At 42.0% G+C, this 17,816-nt stretch overlaps 2 long non-coding RNA genes across 9 annotated transcripts; both read left to right on the top strand.

The window, feature by feature from the left end:
- Positions 1 to 4,941: 4,941 nt before the first annotated feature.
- Positions 4,942 to 9,351, top strand: LOC121593784. Of its 3 annotated transcripts, none has more exons than XR_006004844.1 (8): positions 4,942 to 5,504; positions 5,726 to 6,893; positions 6,976 to 7,219; positions 7,289 to 7,416; positions 7,511 to 7,792; positions 8,547 to 8,722; positions 8,966 to 9,160; positions 9,252 to 9,351. It is a non-coding gene; the product is annotated as an uncharacterized LOC121593784 (long non-coding RNA). The 3 variants fall into 3 exon arrangements; XR_006004845.1 differs by having other exon boundaries at positions 4,947 to 5,504; positions 5,726 to 5,828; positions 6,802 to 7,219; XR_006004843.1 differs by having other exon boundaries at positions 5,726 to 7,219.
- Positions 9,352 to 9,549: 198 nt separating this feature from the next.
- LOC121594355 lies at positions 9,550 to 13,290 on the top strand. Of its 6 annotated transcripts, none has more exons than XR_006004944.1 (6): positions 9,550 to 9,623; positions 10,019 to 10,157; positions 10,220 to 10,314; positions 10,396 to 11,822; positions 11,896 to 12,041; positions 12,180 to 13,290. It is a non-coding gene; the product is annotated as an uncharacterized LOC121594355 (long non-coding RNA). The 6 variants fall into 6 exon arrangements; XR_006004943.1 differs by lacking the exon at positions 9,550 to 9,623 and having other exon boundaries at positions 9,888 to 10,157; positions 10,396 to 11,405; positions 11,545 to 11,822; XR_006004945.1 differs by lacking the exon at positions 9,550 to 9,623 and having other exon boundaries at positions 9,888 to 10,157; positions 10,396 to 11,405; positions 11,672 to 11,822.
- The last annotated feature ends 4,526 nt before the right edge of the window (positions 13,291 to 17,816 follow it).

Consider the following 17,816-nt stretch of genomic DNA (forward strand, 5'->3'; position numbering starts at 1 on the left):
GCCCATGACGTACATGTTGTTAAGGCGAAGAATCTGCATCATCCTGCTTTAATTTCACGCGAACCGATACTGTAAGACTTGGATCACTATTATCATCGTTTAATACCAGCTTCTTCTGCTCCACAAATGACTCCTTCGATCTTTCCGTTGATGACTTCAAAGCTTTCACCCGCGATGCCCTTTCAACGTGTACACCTCTACAGCAACCATCCCGTGGACACCCGTGGGGCAGCAGAACATTGCATTTACTAAAAAGAACGAAAGCGCGCACGCAATAACGCACCTATGAACGCGCGCACGCGAGAACGCACCTACGAACCCACGCACACGCACGAGCGAGTACGGCTACCTTATCGGTAGAACGGCTGGTTCAGCTATCTTATAGCGCATCCTCATCCAAAACGCCGGGCGGGGAAGGGAGTCACGGCATGGTAGAGTGGACAGTCACTTTCCCCGTGCTGTGTGTGTGCGTGTGTGTGTCGGCGCCCGAAAACTCGAGCACTTTACACTGTGCTACATAATGCTTAAAAGGTCGTTGAAGCATCAAACATGTTCAAATTAAAAAATATTAGATTAGTGTTGGACGTTCTCCTACGCTTGTTTTAAATAGGCTTCGTCACCCTCGATTGGCACGGGCATCGAATGGTCTCATCAGCAGTGGCACGAAACCATACCCAAGCGCCACAGATTAAGCTTAAACGACTGGAAAATTGAATATCCATAGAAAAAAAATGAAATCTCCACAGCTTCATTGGTTTGATCAATAGATGGCGTATTACAACTCATCATTATATTGCTATCCTTTTCTTGCAATGTGTTTCGACAAGTTGCATTTTATTATGACCTATATAGCCTTCTAACTTTCTGAGCAAAAATCTATATAAATGGTCGTGTGGTTAGATACGTGGGTATCAACACCAATGACCATTGCTCAAATCTCACTTGCTTCAGTGCTGGTGGTATCCGTTGGAGTTTAGTATTTAAACAATCGTATCGCCGTTCTAGTTTTAGCGATACATAACTTCAATGCGAAACCATACAACAGTACAGAGGAAATGAGAAAGCTCTCCTCCAAGCGATGAAGTTCAACTGGTTGGGGTATCCCACCAACAGATAGCGCCACTAGCTTTTTTGCTATTTTTAGAATGCATGAGTCGTTTGGCGTCTGCTAAACGAAGTCTTTCTATATTCCGTTTAGGTAGAGAGCTTGAGTCATTTAGAAGCCGTTTAGTGGTCTTTTAGGGGATTTGTGGCACTTGGGTAAACCATCAATACACCGATAACACTTTAAATTCCAATCCAGCTTCTCCCACAGCGTCTCAAGGTCACACACAAATAATGAATGCTAACACCCACCAATAACAATACACAACCGCAATGCACATATATGAACCAACGCATACACCACAACAATCAATCAGCTGGCGGCGGAAGCCACGGGCTGAAGCGCAAGTAAGGCAAGGCAGGGTGAGGGAGGGAGAAGAAGCGCACGAGAAAATGAGCGGCAAAAAATTTAAATTTTTTGGCCGTTTTTTTTTTGCTCCGCCGCCATAAATAGTTCGTCCATTTCGCCAACAGATGGCGCTAAACCTGCGCAGGCCTACGCAGGAATCGCTGAAGTCCCGCGCGGGAGACCAGCCAAAATCTGCGCTGGCCAGCGCAGGCTTTGGTACCCTAACTACAAAATCGACATGCTTTCTCATTCTACCCAATAGATCAGTAAACCTGAGAGAGCGAGGAAGAATGTCGATTTTGTCGCTTGGGACATTTCCTGCGCAGGAAACTGCTCGAATTTGCGCAGCGGGTACGCGGAAGGCGATGATTTCTTCCGTCGCTTTGCTCAGCGGGATTTTGCTCTGAACAACTTCACCTTGACATATTAAAACACCTTGGCGCAGGGTTAGACGGCTCTCTGGCACCAATCGAACGAGAAAAACAAACACGACTCTGTTCGATAGGTGCTCTGCCAGCTGTTCTATGTCTTGTAGATCTGTCATTACTGTCTGTATGTCACCAGTCTTTTAATCTTGAAAATGAAGTATTCAACAAATTATATGTTTATATGTTTGTTGATTAATCCATCGGGATCTTGAAGATCCTACATGAATGTACTTAAATTAGTGCTTATAGACTATGTAAGGTACATAAATCGATCGGGGAGAACAGGTGCACAAGAATAGAAAATGTATTTTGAGAAAAAAAATTATTACGTAAGTTGTGTCCTGAGTCTATCTCTAAAAACATTCTGTGGTATGTTGAAATCAAATAAATCAAAGTTATTTATGAAAGTTCGACACATAGCTGACATAGGATCAGACTGGCCAAAACGAGTTCTATAACGACCCAAGCGCCACAGCCCAAGTGCCACAAATCCACTAAACGACCACTAAACGGCTTCTAAACGACTCAAGTTCTCTACCTAAACGGAATATAGAAAGACTTCGTTTAGCAGACGCCAAACGACTCATGCATTCTAAAAATAGCAAAAAAGCTGGTGGCGCTATCTGTTGGTGGGATACCCCAACCAGTTGAGCTTCATCGCTTGGAGGAGAGCTTTCTCATTTCCTCTGTACTGTTGTATGGTTTCGCATTGAAGTTATGCATCGCTAGAACTAGAACGGCGATACGATTGTTTAAATACTAAACTCCAACGGAAACCACCAGCACTGAAGCAAGTGAGATTTGAGCAATGGTCATTGGTGTTGATACCCACGTATCTAACCACACGACCATTTATATAGATTTTTGCTCAGAAAGTTAGAAGGCTATATAGGTCATAATAAAATGCAACTTGTCGAAACACATTGCAAGAAAAGGATAGCAATATGATGATGAGTTGTAATACGCCATCTATTGATCAAACCAATGAAGCTGTGGAGCTTTCATTTTTTTTCTATGGATATTCAATTTTCCAGTCGTTTAAGCTTAATCTGTGGCGCTTGGGAGATTAAGCTTAAACGACTGGAAAATTGAATATCCATAGGAAAAAAATGAAAGCTTCACAGCTTCATTGGTTTGATCAATAGATGGCGTATTACAACTCATCATTATATTGCTATCCTTTTCTTGCAATGTGTTTCGACAAGTTTCATCTTATAATGACCTATATAGCCTTCTAACTTTCTGAGCAAAAATCTATATGAATGGTCGTGTGGTCAGATACGCGGGTATCAACACCAACGACCATTACTCAAATCTCACTTGCTTCAGTACTGGTGGTATCCGTTGGAGTTTAGTATTTAAACAATTGTATCGCCGTTCTAGTTCTAGCGATGCATAACTTCAATGCGAAACCATACAACAGTACAGAGGAAATGAGAAAGCTCTCCTCCAAGCGAGGAAGCTCCACAGGTTGGGTATCCCACAAACAGATGGCGCCACCAGCTTTTTTGCTATTTTTAGAATGCATGAGTCGTTTGCCGTCTGCTAAACGAAGTCTTTCTATATTCCGTTTAGGTAGAGAATTTGAGGCGTTTAGAAGCCGTTTAGTGGTCGTTTAGTGGATTTGTGGCACTTGGGGAGGGACGGATAGTCCTGATATAAAAAGGCATTTAGCTATCTCACGGCGCTTTTTCAACGACTGAATCCCTAAAAGCAGACACCGGGAATGGTAACATGGGTAAATGGGGACGGTAACAAATTCAACAAATGAAGCAGCAAGATTCAACAAATAATTTACTGCTAATTCGCATCAATAATAACATCAAAATCATTCATATTTAAAATTGAAAAATGTAAACTAACGTCCATGCCAAAACACATACAGTGGATACACCTGCATTGTGTAGACGTAATAGTTTTTTACGTTTCAAACTTGTTTATTTAATGTTATAATTGAATGTGAAGCATTGAAAATATTAGTGATAGCTATTTTAAATGTTTTGTACGCAATTTTAAGAAGGAAAAGAGACAAACTACGTAAACAAACTTGAGGATGTACCGAATTGAATTTTATCTACTGTAACTGTGAAGCGTTTGACAGCCAAAGTACCCAATTGACATTTTCGAGCACGAATAATCAGGAATTTCAGCAAATTTCCTTAAACTGGAGCGTTAAGCTTCCCTTGAACTGCACCAGTTTAAGGGAATTTAGAAAAAGACCTTTAAAATCAACTGTGATGCGGCTTTTTCGTTGCTTTCTTCTAGATTCGCTCGAAAATGATGTTTTCTATCATTATAGCTGGTCATGTAACCATTTTATACTTAAATAATATCGATTTTTCATAAAATAACGTCACACAAAATTCGCTTTTGTTTTTCATAAAAAATCAAAGCTACGAATGTAAAATGAGCTCGACGGTATCGTCAATCGATAGAAGAAAATCTAATTTACGAACTAACCAAATCTCGCTTTCAACTCATTTGATCACAGACAAATTCACAATTTCAGGTGTATCGAGTACTAATCGAGCAGATATGGGCAAACAATTTCGAGCAAATGTCACTTGGGTACTCACAGCACAGGTGGGTATCGAACATCATAGACAAAATCAACTGACATGTTCGACTCGAATTTTGTCTTGTCTGTTTGTTTGTGTCTGACAGTGCACCTCCATATGATTATATGGGTTTGTTCGAGTCTGAGGTCGTGTTCGATTGGTGCCAGAGCGCAGCCTTACGTAGTTATGTCGAGAACGCATATACCCAAGGTGGAATGTATAATGAGGTGAAGTTATAGCGCTTTTGGCGATCCCCCCCCTGGGCTCCGATTTTGACAGATGGTTTTCCGCTTGCATATGTATTGATGGATTGTTTACGTTTTGCATGGTCAATATTTGGTGGAGATCAATTTGGGTGAATATTTTAGTTTATTAGAACACAGCCCGTGATTTAAAATGGAAATTTTCCTTCGAGAACTAGAAGCGTTCGCCAAACGCGGAAAACTAACTGTCAGTTTCCTTCGTCAATTCTTCTTCCACCTAGCTGTCAAAACGGGCTTATAACTTGACCTGATATCTTTACGGTCCTTGCATATACCGCCCGGCAGGCAATTGACGTTTCATACTAGGGCGAGGGGTGTTGAAACACATGGAAGAGCAGCAAGAAACACGGACGAGCGCTGATGAACTGCAACTGTGTGCGTGCAACAGCACCAAACGGCATGTGACGACGTACAGTGTGTGTAATTTTAGGCAGCGAAGATGGATCGAGGTTATGTTTACAAAGTGAAAGAGTTTGATGCAGAAGTGTCTTTGTGATAAACATGTATTTTAGTTGCATATTTTCAGTGTTAAAGTTTGTAATGTGAACTTAAAAGTAATGACCAATGGTGCTATTCACTTGTATGCTGTTGGCGAATATTGAAGCTTCCTATTAGTTTGTTGTGCTTAGTGTGAAGCAAAAATGTGTGCTAAAGTGTTATAAATTAGAAATATTTATACGTATCCGTCTAATGTTCGGTTGTACCCATCTTATTTTCCATATTTTTGGATGTCCTTATCGTTTACCAGGAGAAAATGATAGATGGAGGTTAGATACGTGCAGCTATTTGCCTCCGCAGGAAGGTATGTTAATTAAAGTTGTTGTATTTTTAATTTTTCATTACGCTGCAATTAAATAAATAATCGGATAAAATTTTCCGTTTCACATTATGAATAATCGATGTTATCAGTGTTCTTCTGGAGTGTTCCAAGCTGTCCAAAGACACACAAATCCGATTCACCTCGTATGCACCCAGCGGATTTCATGCGAAGGATATTGAAAATTTGATTCTTTTTACTTTTAGATTTCTTATCCTTATTTTTGTTTACTACAACCTTGCATCGTCGGCGCGGGCCTTATGGAAACTGCGCGGTCACAGCAACAACCGGATGAGCATTTCGTTTCAGGTGGAAATTATATCAAGTTTGGGAATTGAAGAGAGTTACGGCACACTGCGAACATCGTTGTAAACAATCGATAGTAACATTTATATAGAGCTTATGAATGCATGTGTTTATCTAATTATTCATTAATTCGTTTATTTATTAATTTGAGCATTAGTGCTCCATCGACATATGTTTTTGTTGTTCTTTTAAGTAAATTGCTCCAACAGCTTATCCCGGCCTTTCTCGGGTTTAGTTGATGTTGCTTGACCGCGACGATTGACACCAGAGTTTGTTATGGTCGTATTTTCGTCGTGTAATCGTGTTATTGCTGTTAACGCATTTTGTTTATATCTATTAAGATGCAATAGCATTTTTTATTTTCCGGAATATCGTTAGCGTTGTTCCTCCTCGGTCAAACGGTTGACAGTGGGCAATAAAGTACAATAAATGATAGGAGCAAAAACGCGATGGCTGTTAGTGATTTGCAAAATGAAACCAACAGCCATTTTACATTTTTTATCTTAAACAAGAATTGCCCCTGAAAGCTACCAAAGCAAATGTGTATTACGTACCACTAGCTGTGTGATAGGTACAATAAAAGGTACAATTTCATTTTCATTTAATTTGTAAAATTAGAAAAGATTAGATAAAAGGTGATTGATAAATATAGTATCAATAGGACATTACGATTCATAAAAATGGAAAAGCAATGTGTTTATCAATAAATAATTTGTCATATATAAACAGCAACTATAAATAGGTAGAGCAATTTAACAAAATAAATAAATGTTTATTTCTTCCTTCTATGGCAGCTTGTTTTAACATTTCCCTGCATGTTTACTCTTGCCGGTGCATGTGTTAATTTTCTTTTAAAACATTCTTTATAACATTCTATATCTACGTCTATTCCCACGTGGTTTGTGGCGATAAACTTAAATAAGCACTGTATTTGGATAGTTACTAAAAGCTTTTTTTTCCTGACGATCTTTCCCAGCTACACCGTGCAAGAAAAGTCCTATCAAACATCCCGTCTAAAGCCTCCTGTTGTTGGCATCCTGGCTGCTGATATCTGCATCTATTATTTAAGTATAACTGCAAAATGCAAAATCATCTCCAGCTATTTTTGCTAAAAATGCCTCAAACTGTTGTTCATTTCCGATTTTTTTAGATTGCTAAACTCTCCGCATTTCTTCTTATACCCTTCATAGGGTTCAGTATTGTAGACTGCTCATTTTAAATCACCATTATCTGTGCGCTGCGTGCATCTATTTTCATCAACAGCATCTGACAACGAAGGCAGCAGCTTCCAGAATACTCTGTAGAGGTAATTGAAAGGACTGCTTGATTTGCTCATGCTGCAGCCTGGTGTTCATCGTCGGTGATCATCATTATTTGCGACGAAGGCAGCACAGGTTCGTACACAGAAAACGTAGCAGAACTCGTTGACGGTTTCTGATCATTTTTCCTGGTTATATTTTCAGGCAAATTTATTATAACAGGACCATTTGCTCGTTCAGTCGTTATGTACGATGTACCGGCGCTTGTCGATGACACTTGGTTACCACCATCAAGTATCTTGCCTGGCGGACGGATGCGGCTAGGAACACAGGTAAAAGATTGCTCAGATATAGCAGTACTCGTTGATGGTTTTTGAACATTAACGCTGATCATTTTGGCTGGTGTACGGCTCACAATACAAACAGATCCTCCAGCATCCGCTATCACCGATGCAGAAGCACTGGTGGTTTATTGTTGACTTACAACAGCGGTCATCATACCACGCTGATTCTTCGGAGCATGAACTTCGGCAAGCGATGCAATCGATGGTACTGCAGATCCCGTCAATGCCTGTTGTCTACCGATCTTCATGCCTGATTCCTGCGGTAGAGCATCAGCACCCGGTACCACTGATGGCGCAGCAGTACTAGTTGACGGTTGCTGTCCATGTTGCTGGCCTAACGGACGGAATGGTGCAGGAACACCAGGTAATGTTGACCGATGATGATTATTATCACCGGCATTCGAGACCAGCGCTGACACTGCATCCGTTACCTTGAGCTGTTCAACAACACGGACTGGCATTCTTTGTTGTCTCGCGCTGACCGACCATTGAATCCACCGATGGCACTGCACTTGTTATCGGAAGTTGTCGAACAACTCGGACCGGCAATCTGGGAGGACGGATGGCACGTGGAATGGCAACCGGAACCACCGATGGCACTGCACTTGTCGTCGGAAGTTGTCCAACAACACGGACTGGTACATCTGACTGACGAAACGATTACACATCCGCAATGGCCGAAGGCATCACTTGTAAAGAAAGTGGCACTTGAGACTCATCCACAACTTCCTTTTATACTGCATTTCGAGTTGCCGGTGCGCAGACTTACAGGGTTTTCGAGGATTATATAGACATGTAGAATATTATATAGACATCCCCAAGCTGTTTAATGCATGAATTAGTTAAAACAAACATATTTTTACGAAAATCGTTTGTTGACCTTCTGATGAGAACGATCCAAACTGCAGTCCAAGGGGTACGAAAGTGACAGCTCTACAGTATAACCGAACATGTCTACACCTACATCCGAACAATTCTATATCTCGCTGAAAGAGTCTATTATATGCCTGAACAAATCTACATCTCGCTGAACATGTCTATATAATCCTCGAAAACCCTGTAAAATTAATGGATTGCGCTCCACTAACAATATTTTTCTCTTATATTGTCTATTTCAGCTGTGCTGTGAGAATTACAGCTGCCGTACGAAGCGCAGCATATTGGAGCAAGCCCAAGCGTACAGCAACCACCTGGAGCAAACGTACGCCGAACGAATGGACGTGGTAGACGCGTTATGATTGCAAGGCGATACTTGCGCTCTGAAAATGCTAGCACAGATGTTTGGGCCACAGAGGTACGTTCCGAGAGTGTAAAAACATGCCGGGCCCACAGGGCAACACGCAACAACCGCGCCCAAATCTATGGCATAGTATTGGGTGTTAGCTCGTCCGCTAGCACTGGTTACATTGGTGCGGGTAGGAAGCGTGCAAATGAAAAATATGTAAAAATGTCGCCCTTATTCCTTTTTACATAGAAGAAACGATCGCGAACGATCAGCATGAAATGCACTTGACTTATATTATTCTTCTTTCTTTAGTTTCAGATAAACCGTTCTCATCAATGCCACACCATGTACGGTCGGTTAGTTACACTTCATCACGAAGGACAATCACGTCTGGGTAACGGAATGCTGCCAAAACGATGAAGCTGGCTTAGTCCTCGATGACGACAACCAATTGTTTGAACATGTTTAATGAAACAAACATGTTGTTTTGGTTTCTCATAATTAATGGTAATGTATTGCATTCTCAACGCTTAATTTATGTGAAACGCAAATAACTTTCTTTACTTATTTTATGTTTTATGTTTTAATTTAATTACAGGTGAATGCTGCAAATATCCGTGATAAACGTTTTCGTGCGCTGAATAAGGTTTGTATGAAAAATAGTGTATTTTTAGAACAATTAATTTTCAATAAAGTAACGGTCAATTTGAAAATAAGCTGTGTTGATATACAACCCGAATGAAAGAAATCTACGGATAAGCGAATGTAAACAATACACGACAGAAAGGGAGGTCCGTTTCATCCGTACCCCCCCACGCCCAATCATGTCTTCCGTTGGGCGCCCGCTTCTCCTCCGGCGTCAGCAGTTTAGCTGTCAATTGCCTGCCGGGGCGTGTCTCGGGAGCAGACTGTAATCCAAGATGGATTAATAAGATCAGGTGGTGGAACCCAAGGTGTGTTTATTTAGAAGGTGAATTATTAGCGCGTTTGCTGAGCGCCATCATGGAGTATTGTTATGTCAAATCGCATACAATGTTCCCGATCATAATACCGGAGCCCCCAGCAAGGTGTATGGATATTAAGAGGTGAAGTGCTTCATAGCAAATTGACATTTCACGACTTGACATAACAATACTGGGTGCTCTGGTATTAAAATCGGGAAGGGCTGGAGGGAGGTGTAGAAAATTGTATGTGATTTGACATAACAATACTCAATGATGGCGGGTAAAAGATTTTTTAAGGCCCCCCCTATGACAATCGAAGCAGCCCTGACAAGAAAAACGAGATAGTGTGCGGTTGATCGGTCATGCAATCTGTCAAATTTTCAAAAAATACAGTTTGTTTACATTTTGAACCGAACGATAGCTCTCACGATGTACAACGGCGAATGATTAAAAAAAGGCTACTTCGGTGATGAAAATGTTGTGTGTAATGTGTACAATAAACAGCCTAAAAATTATAAATGGTGGTAGAATCGACTTCGCACGCCTGAAAGCCGTTTAGGGTAAGTAAAGCATAGCTAATGTTTGTAATATTAAATCAATTAAAGCGGTATTTTCTATGCAGCTGTTGTGCAACCGTGTTGAGCCGGCGATAGTTAGAAAGAGGGAAGAAAGAATGCCCGCAATCAAACTAAACGATGTTTGATCATGGAAAACAAGGTAAGTTGATAGTGAACGTAATCCGCACGGTATCAAAAACTCCTCGCGTTTATTTTTTTAACCACTGGTTTTTTTCTATAGTTAAAAAGCATACAAAGCTCGCTCGCTGTTGGACGCTTGGACAATTACTTTTACAATCATTCGGTGATCAGTTTGCGAAACGTCTTGCCGCACGCCTGGTACAGGCCCTTCTTGTCCGCGTCGGTATCGATCGTGGACTGATCGTTCGGCAGCGTCAGCATCATCACCTTCATCTGCGGGTAGTTGTGGTACGGCACAGTTCCGGTCGCCATCTCGATCGCGGTAATGCCGAACGACTAGAAGCCGTATCCGTGGTCCCGCTCCATCTCCTCCGGCGCCATCCAGCACGACGTGCCGATAAACGTGTGGTACACCTTCTGCCGCGACATGTCTCCATCGGTGGCGAGCCACGCGCTCATCCGCTATATTTAAGGAGCCGTCGTCGCCGGGCAGTATGATGGCCACCTTGATGTCCACGTAATGAGCAATGCGAAATGTGCACTCAATTGGCAAGCGCACAGCAAGATCCAGCAAACGTTACCGACAGTCTTTGTCGCCGTGAAAATGCTTCTAATGCACGGGTGAGTTGCATTATAACTACAAGCATACGTTTTTTTCCTTTCTTTAGTTTCAGCTAATGCCAGACGAACGATCGAATGACTGTTGCTTCGGAAGGGAGGTCGTATTACAGATAGCGGTGTAGTGTTGTGATATAGTGATTGTGTGTACATTTAAGGTGTAAAGGGTGATTAATGCTAGTAACGTTGTGTAATGTTATGCAGAACAAAATGCAGCATAAATGGCGATGAGCCAGCATTGTTCTAAGGTGCCGGATGTTATACGTTAGAGCCGTTCTTTGTGGTGTGATGTGTTAACCACCTTGCTGCCAGTTATTAGGATTAGGATTAAACCAGTATTAGGATTAGGATATAATTAGGATTTAAACCAGTGCCGTTGAATAAAATGGTGTACAACAGGTTAGAAAACATTCGGTGTATTTTGTTTTGTTTTTTTAAAGCTCTTTCGATTACCTATTACGGAAGCAAATATGTTTCACTAATGTGCAAAAGGTAAGGAATTAGTGATCGCGTTGGTAGGTAATTGCTCGTTTACGGTGTTTCTCCATTTGTATTTATTGTTTCTCGCCCGCTGTGTTTGCTTCCCCATTTCTCATAATGGTGCGTACGTTTCATTAACAATGTGCATTAGATGGTGATGTTACATGATAAGTAAATGTTGAGCGTGTTGGCGGGTTTAAAAAAAATATTTTACTTGTCCTGCTCCGTTGGTTGTCTGGTTGTCTGGCTGGCTGGCTGGCTGGCTGGTTGGATGGCAGAATGGCTCACTGGCTGGTTAGTGCAGACTATGATCGGATGCGCATTTCCCTACGCCGCAGTGCCGGGTGCATCATACGTCGGTGTTGGGTTGCTGTTACTGGGCCGAGCGGATGCGCGTGCACACGTGGGAATAAACGACACGCAACCGTGGTGATATCACAGAAAGTATATATTTTGTTCTATTTCATCATAAAAAATTCTTGCCATTAATTTCTCTTTTTAGGTATTTTATATTGCATCGGTACGATTATCGTGTTCAAAGGCTTTTTCGAGAAATGCCAATACATAAATCGGTTAGTTCGTTTATATCGGTTTCTCAAACCCCTGCAAGCAATGGTCAATCATTTCAGTCTTAAACTTTTGACGAACGTAAGTATAAAAAAACACCTTAATGGATTGATATGTTCAATTCCTACTCATGGCCTACTCATTTTCATTTGGTTGTAAAAATACTGCCTATACATTGTTTCATTTTGGTTTTCTCCCTCTCCATCTATCTCTTGATAGGAATGCCTGGTCGCTAGCTGCAGCTTCCCATCGATGTAGGCACACGATCTTCGAGATTTTACTTCACCTGATCTAGCCATCGCACTCGCTGTGCTTCCTCGCTTCTAGTACCGAACTGAGAGCCGCTCGAACACCTAGCTGCTGGGGCACGAGGCTGCCTTCTTCACAACATGCTCCAGCCATCGCAAACAGCCATGTCCGGTACGCCATATGGCTTCAGTAAGCTCGTGGATAATCACTCGCATCCACACCCCATGCTCGAATTCACCGCCAAAGATGATCCGGAGGATGCGTCGGCCATCGTGTTTCGCCGCTGTCCTTTGCATGCTGTAAAAAAACATACCTATTCATCGTCGGCCAATGGTGCAGCACGAGCGCAACGTGATACATCGTGACATCATCCGGAAAACTTGCAGCTGGGGCACGGTGGTGATCTGAAGATAGCTGATTTCGGTTGGTCCGTGTACGAGCCGACCTTGTTCCGGTACGACGCTGTGCGTTTCGCTCGACTATTTATCGCCCTAGATGGTACATGGTCAGCCGCACACAAAAACTGTCGATCTCTGGAATTTGGGCGTGCTGGCTTAAGGCCCCGTTTTTGGCGACCACGTATGAAGAATCGTACCGTAAAATTATGAAGCTGCAGTTTAAGATGCCGCCAGATGTAACGAAGCCGGCGGCCCATCTGATCTCGCGACTGTTCGTTAAGGATCTGGCCAGCCGTATGCCGCTGAAACATGTTGCGTCCATCCCTGGATTCTGCTGCACGTGCACAAAAAGTAAATAGGAATTGCTGCTACCATGTACCATTTATAGTTATGTTCTCACTAAGTATGTTTATAAGATACCTGTACCTTTTAGTTTTTTAAACCCTATCTCTTATAAGAAGTAGTGGTATTTGAATTGAATATGAACAAGGCAAGTGTAATGATAAGTAATGATAATTGTTATTTGTGTGTTCACTCAAATGTTATTATACTTTCTTCATGTTCAACATCTGTTATTATTTCAATTATTAACAATAAAATATGGCAAAATATTTTTTAAGCTATAGATCGTCTTTGTATTGAATGAGTGCAATTGATGGGTTTTGCATTATGATGATCAATACCGTGACCAGCCTCTCGGGATGCCTTTGGTGCCTCAGTTCTGTATAAAGGAGAGCGTAGAAGGGTATGGCTATATTCTTTTCGGCGCTGCCATGCACCTTTCGGTGCAACGATAAGATAGAGTTAATGTTTTTTTGCACCACTGAAGCACACACCAACCAGCACACACCAACCAGTGATTGGCTATCCGGTTAGGTGATACGAATAAGTCTTGTAAGCATTTATACATAACGTCAGCATGACCACGTTTGTCGGCTGTAGCGGAAATAAAGCATAACAATTATTTATTTGTTACGATATAAATAGGAAGAAAGTGCAACGCTGTGCGGTCCCGTGATACAGTCATCTATTTGTACGACCTAATAACATGCCTGTCATGGGTTCAAAACTCATACCATCCGTCCCCCCGTAGCAAGGATCATCTATCCGGCTGCGTGGTACCAAATCAGTTTCGAAAGCCTGTACAGGTCGACATGTTCGCGTCGTTAAGCCAAAAAGAAAGAAAGTGCTGCGTTGTCGTGATGGATACGGTAAAAGTGCTTCCGTCTTAACAGAAGCTGTTCTATCATCTACCAAAATTGTTGTGTGAGAAATGGAACTAGCTTGCAAAAAGGTTTGGTCAGTTTGATTCATGAAAAAAAAAATCAAAAATAGTTAGATGTTTTTACTTCTCTTTTTCCGTTTTGGACATAACTGTTCTCACTAATAGTATGCCTGTACCACTAATTGATTTATCAATGTAATTAAGCTATTGATTACCCACATCAGGATAGTCAGTCCTATGTATGAGGGGGGCGGTCCATACGGGACTTGAGCCCATGACGAGCATGTTGTTTGGAAAACTAGGTGTGCCACTCAGCGATAGCAGTCGACGGCTTCCGTATGATGTGTGCGTGGAAGGATGTGCGTGAGTTACAGGTCGCTGACCAGACGATTGAGAGAGAGATAGTGCAAAATAGAGGGAGATCTAACCTACAGCGCACATGCAGTGAGTATTCAAATAGGACTAACGGGCCCGTGCTATTCATTTATAATTAGGGAATAAAGGATTTTATATGTTTGTGTCAATGCAAAGTAATAGTTTTCATCATTGTAGTAACGTCCATGCATCCGACATCAAAGAAGCCAAAGCAATCAGAAACCGATTGAAGATTTTAAAGCTAGCAGGCCACAGCGGGCATTAAGCACTGTTGTGGAAGGTCAGTGTTTTACGAACAAGAGCCCAACTGAATAGGAAAGGACTGTTCGAAGGGGAGTGGTTAGTACCAACATGCGATCGTCCTGATGATAGTTTTAAGAGTGTGTTCCTTTAGTCAAATAATTATTGTTTAAAATACGGTCGAGTAAAATACGTATGTTTGTCAATGATAATAAAAGGTCAAGGCTAAGTATGTAGAGAGAAAAAATAAATAAATAAAAATAAAACATAGTCCCCCGATCCTGTTAGTATACGATCGTCAACAATTGACGTCGCATTCCAGCTAGCACCACGAGGAGGTAGGATTTGGAGTTCCAAGATAGCGGTTGCATAATAATACATCCGCTTCCTGGCATTAGCTAGCCAGCTGGAAAGAGCTCGATGAATTTAAAGTGTTTAAAAATACGAAGAACAATATGTTAATACTTACTCAAATTCCTGAACTGATTGGATGGCACGCAAGATGGTAATGAAATTGTTGGGCTGGGCTCGCTTAAGCTGGTACTCGCGTATATATTCTATTAATGCTCCCCGGTTTGTGCCTTTAGATCTTAAAAAGGGCTTGACCCAGCGCCATAAATTCTCGATGGTCTGTGTGTGTACTAATGGATCGCTTGGGTCGACAAAATTTTCGGAATGGTTTATCATCTCGTGCTCATACCCTTTTCCGTCTAATCCGATGTAGGCACGCCAACCATCCGTCACAATTGTCGTTCCGGGGGCCAATCGCTGCACCTTATGCGCAGCGCTGCATTACAGGGTTTCCCACGATTTATTGGTTGGTTCCCATCATTTTTTGGTGGGTTCCCATATTTTTTTGGTGCGTTCCCACGATTTTTTGGTCGTTTCCCAGAATTTGTTGGTCCAATTGTATTGATATCCAATCGGAAAATACCAATAAATTATGGGAACGAACCAAAAATCTATGGGATACGACCAAAAAATCGTGGGAACGCACCAAAAAATCATGGGAACTGACCAATAAATCGTGGGAAACCCTGTATTATGCGCTGTAATCGATTCCGACCCGCGGGTGTAACGAGTTCGGGTCGACCCGAATGATGAGTAGGTGACAAGCGACTTCGACCCGTTGGTGCAGCGATTTCTGGTCGAGTATTGAACCTACCTTGACCCGACCTGAAATGCACCAACGTGTCGGAATCGAGACTGCTTTCTTGCACCTACCGGATTTCCGGAATCGTTGCACCTACTGAACCTCCTTGAATCTTACGGGTCGTTTCGAACGACTCCGAGTTGCTTCCGGATGTCTCCAATCCGGTTGGTGCGGGTCGAGCAGGACATCACTACTTCACAAACCACACAATCAATCGTCGATATCGGTTGAGTGTGTTTAAATGTATTGTACTAACGAATGAGTAAAATCGGTTATGTGTGGAAGTGTAGATCGCGCGGGAAAATATTGCTCCGTATGTAGTTGAATGTTTTGATCAACAAAGTGGTGTACAGATTAAAGATTCTCTCTTTTTGAAAGTTTTATTTTCAGGACAAACCATTTACCATGGATATATTTGCAGCAGTCAAAAATTCCAGTGACCTGAAGAAGCTAACCGCGGATGAGGAAGGGTTGGTTCGTCTTTTGCAGGAAGCGGAACTCTTGCCGCCAACGCAACAATGCAGCAAGTGCAAGAGACAAATGAAGCTGAAGGTAACCAAGCGCTCCAATGCTTGCAAATGGATTTGCAAGCATACTTTGAGCTGCACCGGCTGGGAATGTACTGTCCGCACGGATAGTATTTTCAAAAATTCGAGGCTGTCTCTATCCCAGTTGATGGAGATAACCTTCGAGTGGTCTCGAAATACGACGCGGATGGTTGCGGAAGCTGAATGTGCAGCCGGTAATTTATTTTTAGTATTTTTTTCAATCAGTCGGTTTTGATTATTTTTTTGTTTTGTTTTACAGTGAACCCTCTCTTATTTGACACCTCTTTAATTTGAGAAACCTCTCTTATTTGAACATTTTTCACAGTCCCTTGATTTCCAGTACATTTTTGTCCCTCTAATTTGGAAAACCTCTGTAATCTGTATCCCTCTTATTTGTGTATGGTGTTGCCATGGTTATTAAAAGTTGTATGCTCAAATTGGCGATTCTGTTCACAGTTTCCTATAGCAACAGTTAAGGCTGCATACTAATTGTTCTGTTTCTTTCTAGTTTGTATGGACGTTTCATTCACTTTCAACCTCTGTAATTTGAAAACCCCTCTTATTCGACAGTCCCATCGCCTATCAAATAAGAGAGAGTTGACTGTATTTTTATCTCATTGTAGGTAAGACAGCCATTCTAAAATGGTTCAAAATACTCCGTGAAATAAGCGTTGAATATGTGGAAACCCACCGACAACAGATCGGAGGCGAAGGGCTCACTGTGGAGATCGACGAGTCCGTCATTACCAAACGGAAGTACGACAGAGGACGGATCGCGGACAACAACCAGGTTTGGCTGGTCGGTGGTATTTGCCGGGAGACAAAAGATATTTTTCTGGAGCTGGTTCAGAAACGCGACGCTGGCAACTTGCAGGGCATTATAATGAACAATGTGGCCCCCGGAACGACAATTGTGACGGATGGTTGGCGTGCCTACATCGGATTAGACGGAAAAGGGTATGAGCACGAGATGATAAACCATTCCGAAAATTTTGTCGACCCAAGCGATCCATTAGTACACACACAGACTTGTGTGTGCCATCGAGAATTTATGGCGCTGGGTCAAGCCCTTTTTAAGATCTAAAGGCACAAACCGGGGAGCATTAATAGAATATATACGCGAGTACCAGCTTAAGCGAGCCCAGCCCAACAATTTCATTACCATCTTGCGTGCCATCCAATCAGTTCAGGAATTTGAGTAAGTATTAACATATTGTTCTTCGTATTTTTAAACACTTTAAATTCATCGAGCTCTTTCCAGCTGGCTAGCTAATGCCAGGAAGCGGATGTATTATTATGCAACCGCTATCTTGGAACTCCAAATCCTACCTCCTCGTGGTGCTAGCTGGAATGCGACGTCAATTGTTGACGATCGTATACTAACAGGATCGGGGGACTATGTTTTATTTTTATTTATTTATTTTTTCTCTCTACATACTTAGCCTTGACCTTTTATTATCATTGACAAACATACGTATTTTACTCGACCGTATTTTAAACAATAATTATTTGACTAAAGGAACACACTCTTAAAACTATCATCAGGACGATCGCATGTTGGTACTAACCACTCCCCTTCGAACAGTCCTTTCCTATTCAGTTGGGCTCTTGTTCGTAAAACACTGACCTTCCACAACAGTGCTTAATGCCCGCTGTGGCCTGCGAGCT

The sequence above is a fragment of the Anopheles merus genome, chromosome 2L (assembly GCF_017562075.2).
Source record: "Anopheles merus strain MAF chromosome 2L, AmerM5.1, whole genome shotgun sequence".
NCBI classification, from domain to species: domain Eukaryota; kingdom Metazoa; phylum Arthropoda; class Insecta; order Diptera; family Culicidae; genus Anopheles; species Anopheles merus.